The 10,612-nt window shown below is 50.6% G+C and overlaps 1 protein-coding gene across 1 annotated transcript in view; it reads right to left on the bottom strand.

Moving 5' to 3' along the window:
• Positions 1-9,527, bottom strand: part of LOC112633416 (putative SEC14-like protein 6) — a 31,759-nt gene extending 22,232 nt beyond the window's left edge. The window contains exons 1-2 of the mRNA XM_025400043.1: positions 9,486-9,527; positions 3,383-3,458 (exon numbers count right to left, since the gene is read on the bottom strand). The gene's annotated coding sequence lies outside the window, so the exon portion shown is untranslated. The remainder of the gene's footprint in view (positions 1-3,382; positions 3,459-9,485) is intronic.
• Positions 9,528-10,612: the final 1,085 nt, after the last annotated feature.

The following is a 10,612-nucleotide window of genomic DNA, read 5'->3' as shown; positions in this document are numbered from 1 at the left end:
AATGTATAACTTAAAATGTTAACCAATTGTAGTGCTGTAACCAAAAGAATTCCCTTGTTCCTCTGTAACTTTACATATCCTATTTACATCGGGCTATAAAAGGCAAGCACTCGCATTGTTCAGGGCCCTCTTGTACGCTGTGGAATGGAGGGACCAAGTTCGAACTTGCAGTAAAAGATCCTTGCCGCTTGGCTTTGACTCTGGACTCTGGTGGTCTTCTTTGGGGAACAAACGGTCTGGGCATTACACCAGCACTTTGGGAAGCTGAGGGAGGTGGATTACTGGAACCCAGGAGTTCTAGACCAGCCTGAGCAACATGGCGAAACTCTGTCTCTACAAAAAATACACACAAAAATTAGCCAGGAGTGGTGACGAGCTCCTATAGTCCCAGTTACTAGGGAGGCTGAGGTGGGAGGATCGCTTGAGCCCAGGAGGTCAAGACTACAGTGAGGTCAGCCTGGGCTGCAGAGTGAGACTTTGTTTAAAAGAGGGATAGAGAGACAGCGCACGCACCTAATTTCCCTAACAGGCCAGTCCAGTTACAATCTTCAACTGGTATGTTAATGAAGTTCTGTTTTTAGCCTTACAGCAAAAAGTAACCTGAACTCACCTGATGTAAACCAATCAGTTATCTTTCCATTGTTCTTGCCTTACCAGAAAAGTATTGTAGCTTTGAAATGATAGATTTGCCTTTTGTTCTGTTTCTGCTTTCTTCAGCCCCTTTTCTGTGTATAAAGCCAAACTCCTCCGCTTCACTCATTGAACACTTATTCTATCTCATAAGATGAAATGTTGCCTGATTCTAGAATTGCAGTAGAGATAACTCAGATCTTTAAACCAAATGTGTCGTAATTTTGTCTTTGACAGTTCCCTCCCTCACTGAGAAAGGCTGAGCTGTGTACCTGATAGATAGCTGTAGAAATGATGGAATTTGGCCCAGCGAGATGGCTCATGCCTGTAATCCCAGCACTTTGGGAGACCAAGACAGACAGGTGGATCATGTGAGGTCAAGAGTTTGAGACCAGCCTGGCTAACATGATGAAACTCTGTCTCTACTAAAAACACAAAAATGGGCTGAGCGTGGTGGCACATGAATCCTAGCTACTTGTGAGGCTGAGGCACAAGAATCACTTGAACCTGGGTGGTGGAGATTGCAGTGAGCCGAGATCACACCACTGCACTCCAGGCTGGGAAACAGAGTGGGACTCCATCTCAAAAAAAAAAAAAAAAAAAAAGGAATGTGACTCAGAAGGCTTCATTGTAAGATATTACCACTTCCTCCCTGCTCACTGGGATCACTCATGGCAGTGTGTCCGGAATTGGCAGGTTCTTGGTCTCACTGACTTCAAGAATGAAGCTGTGGACCCTCACGATGTTACAGCTGTTAGAGATGGTGTGGGCCAGGCGCGGTGGCTCAAGCCTGTAATCCTAGCACTTTGGGAGGCCGAGACGGGCGGATCACGAGGTCAGGAGATCGAGACCATCCTGGCTAACCTGGTGAAACCCCATCTCTAGTAAAAAAATACAAAAAAGTGGCCTGGCGAGGTGGCAAGCATCTGTAGTCCCAGCTACTCGGGAGGCTGAGACAGGAGAATGGCGTAAACCCGGGAGGCGGAGCTTGCAGTGAGCCGAGATCTGCCCACTGCACTCTAGGCTGGGCGACAGAGCGAGACTCCGTCTCAAAAAAAAAAAAAAAAAAAAAGAGATGGTGTGTCTGGAGCTTCTTCCTTCTGGTGAGTTTGCAGTCTCGCTGTCAGGAGTGAACCTGCAGACCTTGTGGTGAGTGGTACAGCTCTTAAAAGCAGCGCATCTGGAGTTGTTCGTTGGTCCTGGTGGGTTTGTGGTCTGGTTAGCTTCAGGAGTGAAGCTGCAGACCTTTGAGGTGAGTGTTACAGCTCATAAAGACAGTGTGAACCCAGAGAGTGAGCAGCAACAAGATTTACTGCAAAGAGCCAAAGAACAAAACTTCCACAGCACAGGAAAAACACCCAAGTAGGTTGCTGTTGTTGGCTGGGTTGAGGGGGAAACAGCCTGCTTTTATTCCCTTATCTGACCCCACCCACATCCTGCTGATTAGTCCATTTTACAGAGAGCTGATTGGTCCGTTTTGACAGAGCGCTGATTGGTGTGTTTACAATCCTTGAGCTAGACACAGTGCTAGACAGAAAGTTCTCCAAGTCTCCACTAGGTTAGCTAGACACAGAGTTAGCTAGATACAGAGTACTGATTGGTGTATTTACAAACCTTGAGCTAGACACAGAGTGCTGATTGGTGTATTTACGATCCTCTAGCTAGATAAAAGTTCTCCAAGTCCCCATCCGGCTCAGGAACCCAGCTGACTTCACCCAGTGGATCCTGCACTGGGGCTGCAGGCGGAGCTACCCGCCAGTCCCGGGCTGCGCCTGCACTTCTCAGCCCTTGGGCGGTCGATGGGACCGGGAGCCACGGAGCAGGGGGCGGCGCCCGTCGGGGAGGCTCAGGCCGCGCGGGAGCCCACTGCAGCGGGGGAGCTCAGACATGGCGGGCTGCAGGTCCTGAGCCCTGCCCCGCGGGGAGGCAGCTAAACCTGGCGAGAATTTGAGTGCAGCGCCACTTTGAGTGCAGCGCCGGCAGGCCCGCACTTAAACCAGGCGAGAATTTGAGTGCAGCGCCGGCAGGCCCGCACTGCTGGGGGACCCGGCGCAACCTCCGCAGCTGCTGGCTCACTGCCCTGGGCCGGCGGCGCCGGCGGCCGCTTCATGTGCTGGGCCTGCCGAGCCCGCGTCCGCGCCTGCCGGAACTCGCACTGGCCCGCGAGCGCCGCGCGCAACCCCGTTTCCCGCCCGCGCCTCTCCCTCCACAGCTCCCCGCAAGCAGAGGGAGGCGGCTCCGGCCTCAGCCAGCCCAGAGAGGGACTCCCACGGTGCCGTGGTGGGCTGAAGGTCTCCTCAAGCATCGCCAGAGCGGATGCCGAGGCCGAGGAGGCGCTGAGAGTGAGGGCTGCTAGCACATTGTCTCTCAGCGGGAAGCCAACCGCCTTGTTGTGAGAATGCTCAAGCGGCCCCTGTGAGGAAGAACTGAAGCCTCCTGCAGCCTCCTGCCGACAGCCAGCACAGACTTGCCAGCTACGTTCGACATCTTGGAAGCAGATCCTCCTGCCCCAAACCTTCAGATGACTGCATCCCGATGGTATCTTTACTGCATCCTCATGAGAGACCCTGAGTCAGAACCACCCCACTAAGCCTTTCCATAATTTCTGGCCACAGAAATCATGAGAGAGAACAAATGTTTGCAGTTGTTTTAAATGGCTGTATTTTGGAGTAATTTGATACACTCAATAGATACCTAATACACTCCTCTTTCATGCCCTTGACGCTACCCCAGCCCCACGCTCTATCCTTACCTCGGAGCCAGCGCAGGAGGAAGTAGTCATCAGGATTGGGCAAGGCAGATAGCACGTCTTGGATGTTCTCCCGGAACTGAGGACAGACAGAGACCTGGGTCAAAGGTCAACTACCCTCAGTCCTGCAGGTCTCAACTGTGCTTGAGGAAGGGGATGTCTGAGTCAAGAGGGCCCACTCGGGCTGGGAGGATCAGGGCCTGGGTCAAGCCGTAACAGTTTGTTTTCTCCGTCTTGGAAATGGGATGATAGAACCAACTACAGGCCAGGCGCCGTGGCTCGCTTTGGGAGGCTTAGGCAGGAGGATCACCTGAGGTCAGAAGTTCGATACCAGCCTGGCCAACATGGTGAAACACCCCATCTGTACTAAAAATACAAAAATTAGCTGGGCGTGGTGGCGGGCGCCTGGAATCCCATCTACTTGGGAGGCTGAGGCAGGAGAATCGCTTGAACCCAGGAGGTGGAGGTTGCAGCGAGCCAAGATCGCACCATTGCACTCCAGCCTGGGGCACAAGAGCAAGACTTCGTCTCAAACAAACAAACAAACAAACAAAAAACTACCACACTGAACATCAGAGAGAATTAAACGTGGATTAAACACAGAGAAGGTTTACAAGCCTGACTCAGGGATGTGGGGGCAGGGAGGGGCCCTCTTTAGGGCGCTAATCTTCATCCTTAGGAAGCCTTCAGGCCAGGTCAGGTGGGAGCATAAACTGCACAGAGTATGAGGCTCAGAGAGGTTGAGCAACTTGCCTAGTGTCACACAGCCAGCAAGTGGCAGAACTGGTTGCCTGATTCTAGAATTGCAATAAAGATAATTGAGATCTTTAAACTGAATTTGTGTCAGTTTTATCTTTGACGGTTCCCTCCCACACTTAAGCAGGGCTGAGCTGTGTACCTGATAGGTTAGGGTTGAAATGATGGACTGTGACTTAGAAGGCTTCACTGTAAAGACATGGTTTGGAACCCGTTAGCCAGGCCCGAGTGAGGGGTGGCTTGACCTGGCCTGGGAGTTGGTTGGGATAGTTCAGCTGACCCTGGGCCCACCCTGCAGGGTCTGAGAGCTGAGGATCCGTTCCTGGGTGGATGTCATTGACTGTAGGCTAAAGCCAGCCTCCAACACTGATGAATGTGGTAAGGAAAAGAGCACTGGACAAAGAGTCAGCAGGTCCCACTGTGGCCTTGCCTGAGTCATTCCGCCCTCTCTGGGTCTTATTCTCATTGGACCCCAAATGGACCCTCAAAGGACTTTCCCTGACCCCCACCCAAAATGGACTGATAACCTTTGTCTACAGGAATATGAGTGTTTGGCCCTCTGCTAAGCATTAAATGAATCCTGACATGATACTGCCATTATACCAATTCCCTAAGTGAGGAAAGTCAGGCTGGAAATGGTGAAGGGACTTCTTAGCCAACATGAGCAATTTTTTCTTTCAATTTCTGACTTCAATTGTCTTTTAAGAGAGTTATCCCAGGTCTAAGCAGAATGTCCTTTTCCTGATGCCGAACACTGCCCCTCGTTTTTGTTCCTTTTTTCCTTTTTTGGGTATTGCATTTTGAACTCATGGGCATTAAGATCAATTACTTGGCCAGATGAGGTGGCTCATGCCTGTAATCCCAGCACTTTGGCCAACCAAGGCAGGTGGATTGCTTGAGCTCAGGAGTTTGAGACTAAGGGAGGAGACCACTACTATTCCTGCTGCCCTCCTCCCCCTACCTTGCCTAGTTCAAAGACAGGAGAAAAGAGAGAGAGAAACAAAAGTAAGATAAATAGCCAGACAACCTTGTCACCACCACCCAGTCCTAGGAGTTAAACAAAGTAATAATAATAACATCAACCCCTGGCCTAAACTACTTGTGTTATCTGTAAATTCCAGGCACTGTATGAAAAAAAGCATTGTAAAACTTTCTGTTCTGTTAGCTGATGCATGTAGCCCCCAGTCACGTTTCCCACACTTGCTCGATTTATCACAACCCTTTGCCGTGGACTCCTTAAAGTTGTAAGCCTTTAAAAAGGCCAAGTATTTCTTTCTCGGGGAGCTCGGCTCTTAAGACGCGAGTCTGCCGATGCTCCCGGCTGAATAAAAAACCTCTTCCTTCTTTAGTCTGGTGTCTGAGGAGTTTTGTCTGCGGCTAGTCCTGCTACAAGACCACCCTGGGCATCAAGGTGAAATCTCATTACTACAAAAAATACATTAGCCAGGCGTGGTGGTGCACGCCTGTAGTCCCAGCTACTTGAGAGGCTATGGTGGGAGAATTGCTTGAGCCCAGGAGGCAAAGATTGCAGTGAGCTGAGATCATGTCACTGTACTTCAGCCTGGGCAATAAATCAAGACCCTGTCTCAAAAAAAAAAAAAAAAAAAATCAATTGGCTGGGTGCGGTGGCTCATACCTGTAATCCCAGAACTTTGGGAGGCCAAGGCAGGCAGATCACTTGAGGTCAGGAGTTCGAGATCAGCCTGGCCAACACGGTGAAACCCCGTCTCTACTAAAAATACAAAAATTAGCTGGGTGTGGTGGGCGCCTGTAATCCCAGCTACTCAGGAGGCTGAGGCGCAAGAATTGCTTGAATCCAGACAGCAGAGCCTGCAGTGAGCTGAGATCATACCACTGCACTCCAGCCTCGGCAACAGGGCAAGACTACATCTCAAAAAAAAAAAAAGTCGATGACTTGAACTTTTAAAAATTAAAACTGGGCCGGGCGCGGTGGCTCAAGCCTGTAATCCCAGCACTTTGGGAGGCCGAGACGGGCGGATCACGAGGTCAGGCGATCGAGACCATCCTGGCTAACACGGTGAAACCCCGTCTCTACTAAAATACAAAAAAAAAAAAAAAAAATTAGCCGGGCGAGGTGGCGGGCACCTGTAGTCCCAGCTACTCGGGAGGCTGAGGCAGGAGAATGGCGTGAACCCGGGAGGCGGGGCTTGCAGTGAGCTGAGATCCGGCCACTGCACTCCAGCCTGGGCAACAGAGCCAGACTCCGTCTCAAAAAAAAAAAAAAATAAAATAAAATAAAATAAAAATTAAAACTAACAGCTTTATGGGGATATAATCACGTATGAATTCACACTTGAACAACTTGTAAGATTTTTCTGCTAGCTTTATTTCTTTATACTTTGTTTTCTTTTAAAAAGTCATACAATTCAAGAAACACAACTTTTAAAAAATTGTTATTTTTTAAATTTTATTTTTTTAATCATCTTGGATACCAAGAAACACAACTTTTAAAGGCCACAATCATCCTTAAGCTAGATTTTAATCATACTCCCTTCCCAGCGTTGTTAAAGTATGAATGGTGTTTAATTGCTTTTCATGAGAGGAAAATAAAAATTTTTCTGACTGAGTGGAGTGGCTCATGCCTGTAATACCAATACTTTGAGAAGCCAAGGCGGGTGGGTCACTTGAGGCCAGGAGTTCCAGACCACTCTGGCCATCATGGCAAAACCCCGTCTCTACAAAACATACAAAAATTAGCCGGGTATGGTAGCACACGCCTGTGATCCCAGCTACTCAGGAGTCTGAGGCAGAGAGTCTCTTGAACCTGGTAGGCAGAGGCTGAAGTGAGCCAAGATCACACCACTGCACTCCAGCCTGGGTGACAGAGCAAGATTCCATTTCAAAAAAGAAAAAAAAAAATTAAAAATTAACTGGGTGTGGTGTGCCTGGCTGTAGTCCCAGCTATTCAGGAGGCTGAGGTGGGAGGGTTGTTTGAGCCCAGGAGTTTGAGGCTGCAGTGAGCCATGTTCTCACCACTCCAGCCTAGGTGACAGAGTGAGACCCTATCTCTAAATAAATGAATAAATAAATTTCCTGTTCACTCTCATGGACAAAAAACAAATTTTCTGGTATCATTATACATCAGCAACACATTCAGCCATTTTCTAAGGAAACGGGTGAAGTTACCAACACACAGCTTTACACACACTACCTTGGGGAAGAAAACCAAGAACAGGCACAGGAGAAACTGCGTCTGTTCTTGGCACCTGTGCCTGTTCTTGGCACCGAAAGGCAGGGCATGGAAGGGCAGGGTGTTGGGCGGGGACGCCTGGCTCATATCCCGTCCCCAGCCTGGATCCGGGCCCCGCCGCGCCCCGCCCACACCGAGACCCTCCCCATCGGTCTCGTGACCCTACCAGAAAGCCCACTCCAGCGCGCGGTCGCCGCCCCTCTTTGCCCCACGAACCCCTTCCCGGCACCGTCCACCCCGGGTACACCACCTACCAGATGCAAAGCCCTGTGATGGCAGGAATCGAGACCTCCAAGGCCCCGTCGTTGCGTCCATGCACATGGAACTGTTTGAGTCTTCCTGAAGCCCACGCTTGCCGTGTGCGACCACGAAGGAAAGACCCTAAGGACCTTGGAGGGACTCCTCCCAGGCTAGAGATGAAAATGCACCCTGTTCCTGCCTTCTCCAGTTCCTAGCTGAGGACGGGACCTGCCAATGCAGCCTCCCCAGCAGGCCAGCAGCCTTCACCAGCCCTGTCCAGTACGGTAGACACAAACTCTTCAAACGTGGCTAGTCTGAACTGAGGTCTGCTGTGAGTGTAAAATACACAGGATTTCAAAGACTCAGTATCCCCTCAAAACACTCTTTTTTTTTTTTTGAAACAGGGTCTAGCTCTGTTGCCCAGGCTGGAGTGCAGTGGCACCATGATGGCTCACTGCAGTCTCAACCTCCTAGGCTCAATCCATCCTCCCACCTCAGCCTCCCGAGTAGCTGGGACTACAGGCGTGGGCCACCACACCAGCTATTTGTTGTTGTTGTTGTTGTTAGAGATGGGGTCACTCTATGTTGCTAATTTTTTTTTTTTTTTTTTTTTTGAGACAGAGACTCGCTCTGTCGCCCAGGCTGCAGTGCAGTGGCCGGATCTCAGCTCACTGCAAGCTCCTCCTCCCAGGTTTACGCCATTCTTCTCCCTCAGCCTCCCCAGTAGCTGGGACTACAGGCGCCCGCCACCTGGCCCAACTAGTTTTTTGTATTTTTTAGTAGAGACAGGGTTTCACCGTGTTAGCCAGGATGGTCTCGATCTCCTGACCTCGTGATCCACCTGTCTCGGCCTCCCAAAGTGCTGGGATTACAGGCTTGAGCCACCGCGCCCGGCCTATGTTGCTAATTTTTTAATTTTTTGTAAAGATGTGTTCTCGCTATGTTACCAGAACTCCTGGGCTCCAGTGATCCTCGCACCTCAAAGTGCGGGGATTATAGGCCTGACCTACCGCACCAGGCCAATCGTTTTTATATTGATTAGATTATATATTGAAGTTAATAGGTTATTAAAATTTATTTCAATTGTTTCTTTTAGTTTGTTGTTGTTTGTTTTTTTGTTTTGTTTTTGAGACATAGTCTTGCTCTGTCTCCCAGGTTGGAGCACGGTGGCACAATCTTGGCCCACTGCAACCTCCATCTCCTGGGTTCAAGCGATTCTCCTGCCACACGGTGTCACTGTGTTGCCCAGGCTGGTCTCGAACCCGTGACCTCAAATGATCCACCCACCTCAGCCTCCCAAAGTGCTGAGATTACAGGCATGAGCCACGGTGCCCAGCCTCTTTTTAGTTCTTTAATGGAGCTAATAGAAAATTTCAAAAATGCCGGGCACGGTGGCTCATGCCTGTAATCCCAGCACTTTGGGAGGCTGAGGTGGGTGGATCACCTGAGGTCAGGAATTCCAGACCAGCCTGACCAACGTGGTGAAACCCTGTCTCTACTAACATACAAAAATTAGCCAGGCGTGGTAGCAGACGCCTGTAATCCCAGCTACTCGGGAGGCTGAGGCAGGAGAATTGCTTGAACCCAGGAGGCAGAAGTTGCAGTGAGCCAAGATTGTGCCATTGCACTCCAACCTGGGCAACAAGAGCAAAACTCCGTCTCAAAAAAAAAAAAAAAAGAAGAAAGAAAATTTCAAATGACCTATGTGGCTTGCATTTATGGTGGCGTGGTATTTCTATTGGCTAGTGCTGGTGTAGCCTCCGGCTGCCAAGTCCCTCATGGTTGGGAAGAGACCCAGAGCTGGAGAGTTCAAAAGAACCTCAGGGACCTTGAGTCCTGCCCCTCCCCATGGCAGAAGGAGAAACTGAGGCTGGTGTAGGAGTCTCTCCCTTCACTCACCTGGGCCAGCGACTTCTCCTGCGATGGGCTCAGGTCTGCGATGGGCTGCCCATGAGTGGGTCCAGGCTCGGCTCTGTGGCTCCCTCCAGGTGGCCTGCCTTTTGCCCAGCTGGCAGCCATGCCCACATTTATCACTGCCCAGAAATCCCACTCCTTCCTGTCAGCCTTAGGGCAACTGGTGGGGCTCATTTCCTTCCTAGGTGCCTCAGGCACGGGGCCCTGGACTCAGCCTGCCCTGGGTTCACATCCTCACTTGCAAAATCAGGACAGCGATGTTTCCTGGGAGCGTTGATGTGGGCATGTTGAAATTGACACCACCTGATTTCACGCATATGGGGGTGGCAGTTCATCCTGCCTCTCAATCCCCTACCCTCTACTCCTGTGGTCCCTTAAGACGCCTCCTTGAGCCAGGACAAGTCATCTTTCACCCCCAACAGAGACCCAGAAGTCACTGTCATCATGCCTTCACTTTCATCCCAGGCTTTGTCTACCACCTGACATGTCCAGAGCAACTGCCCATGATTCATCCCAGCTGTTAGGGCACATGGCTTCAGGGTTGAGGATGAGACTTCCCAGGCCCAGACCCAAACAGGTGGATATGCAATCCTGAGCTGGGCCACACCTGGCCTGGGAGCCAGGATGAGAGGCGAGGAGGGACTCCTCATTACATCTGCTCCCACCACCCACTGGACAAGCAGAAAGCCAGAGCCCAAGATGAGGACACATGAGATCACGTGGTGTGCATGGGACCTGGAACACAGTAGGTATTTGTAGTAGTCTGGGTTGCCCTGAGACAAGAAGATCAGTGCAAGTTTATTAGAGATGTGTCCTGAGAAAGACAGGTAGGGAAGTGTGGAAATGACACAGAGAACGGAAGGCAGCTGTATAGGACTGGTTATCAAGGAAGTACAGAAGAACTCAATCTCAGTGGGGACTTCTGGGAGGCAGCAGGGAACGCCCCCCTTCAGCGTTTCCTTGCCTGAGTGGGGAGGGAACTGGGGTATTTATACAGCAACTCGGGACAGTCTTTGGTTGAGGGCTGCTCCAGGGGCTGTCAATTCTGCTGGCACTTCTGGCCTGCTGTGCACACAATTCAGAAGGCTGGAGAGCGTCCTTAGGCAGAGAAA

The sequence above is a fragment of the Theropithecus gelada genome, chromosome 10 (genome assembly GCF_003255815.1).
Source record: "Theropithecus gelada isolate Dixy chromosome 10, Tgel_1.0, whole genome shotgun sequence".
Classification (NCBI taxonomy): domain Eukaryota; kingdom Metazoa; phylum Chordata; class Mammalia; order Primates; family Cercopithecidae; genus Theropithecus; species Theropithecus gelada.
Note: the sequence above shows the minus strand (reverse complement) of the source record. Positions and strands in the feature narration are given on the sequence as shown.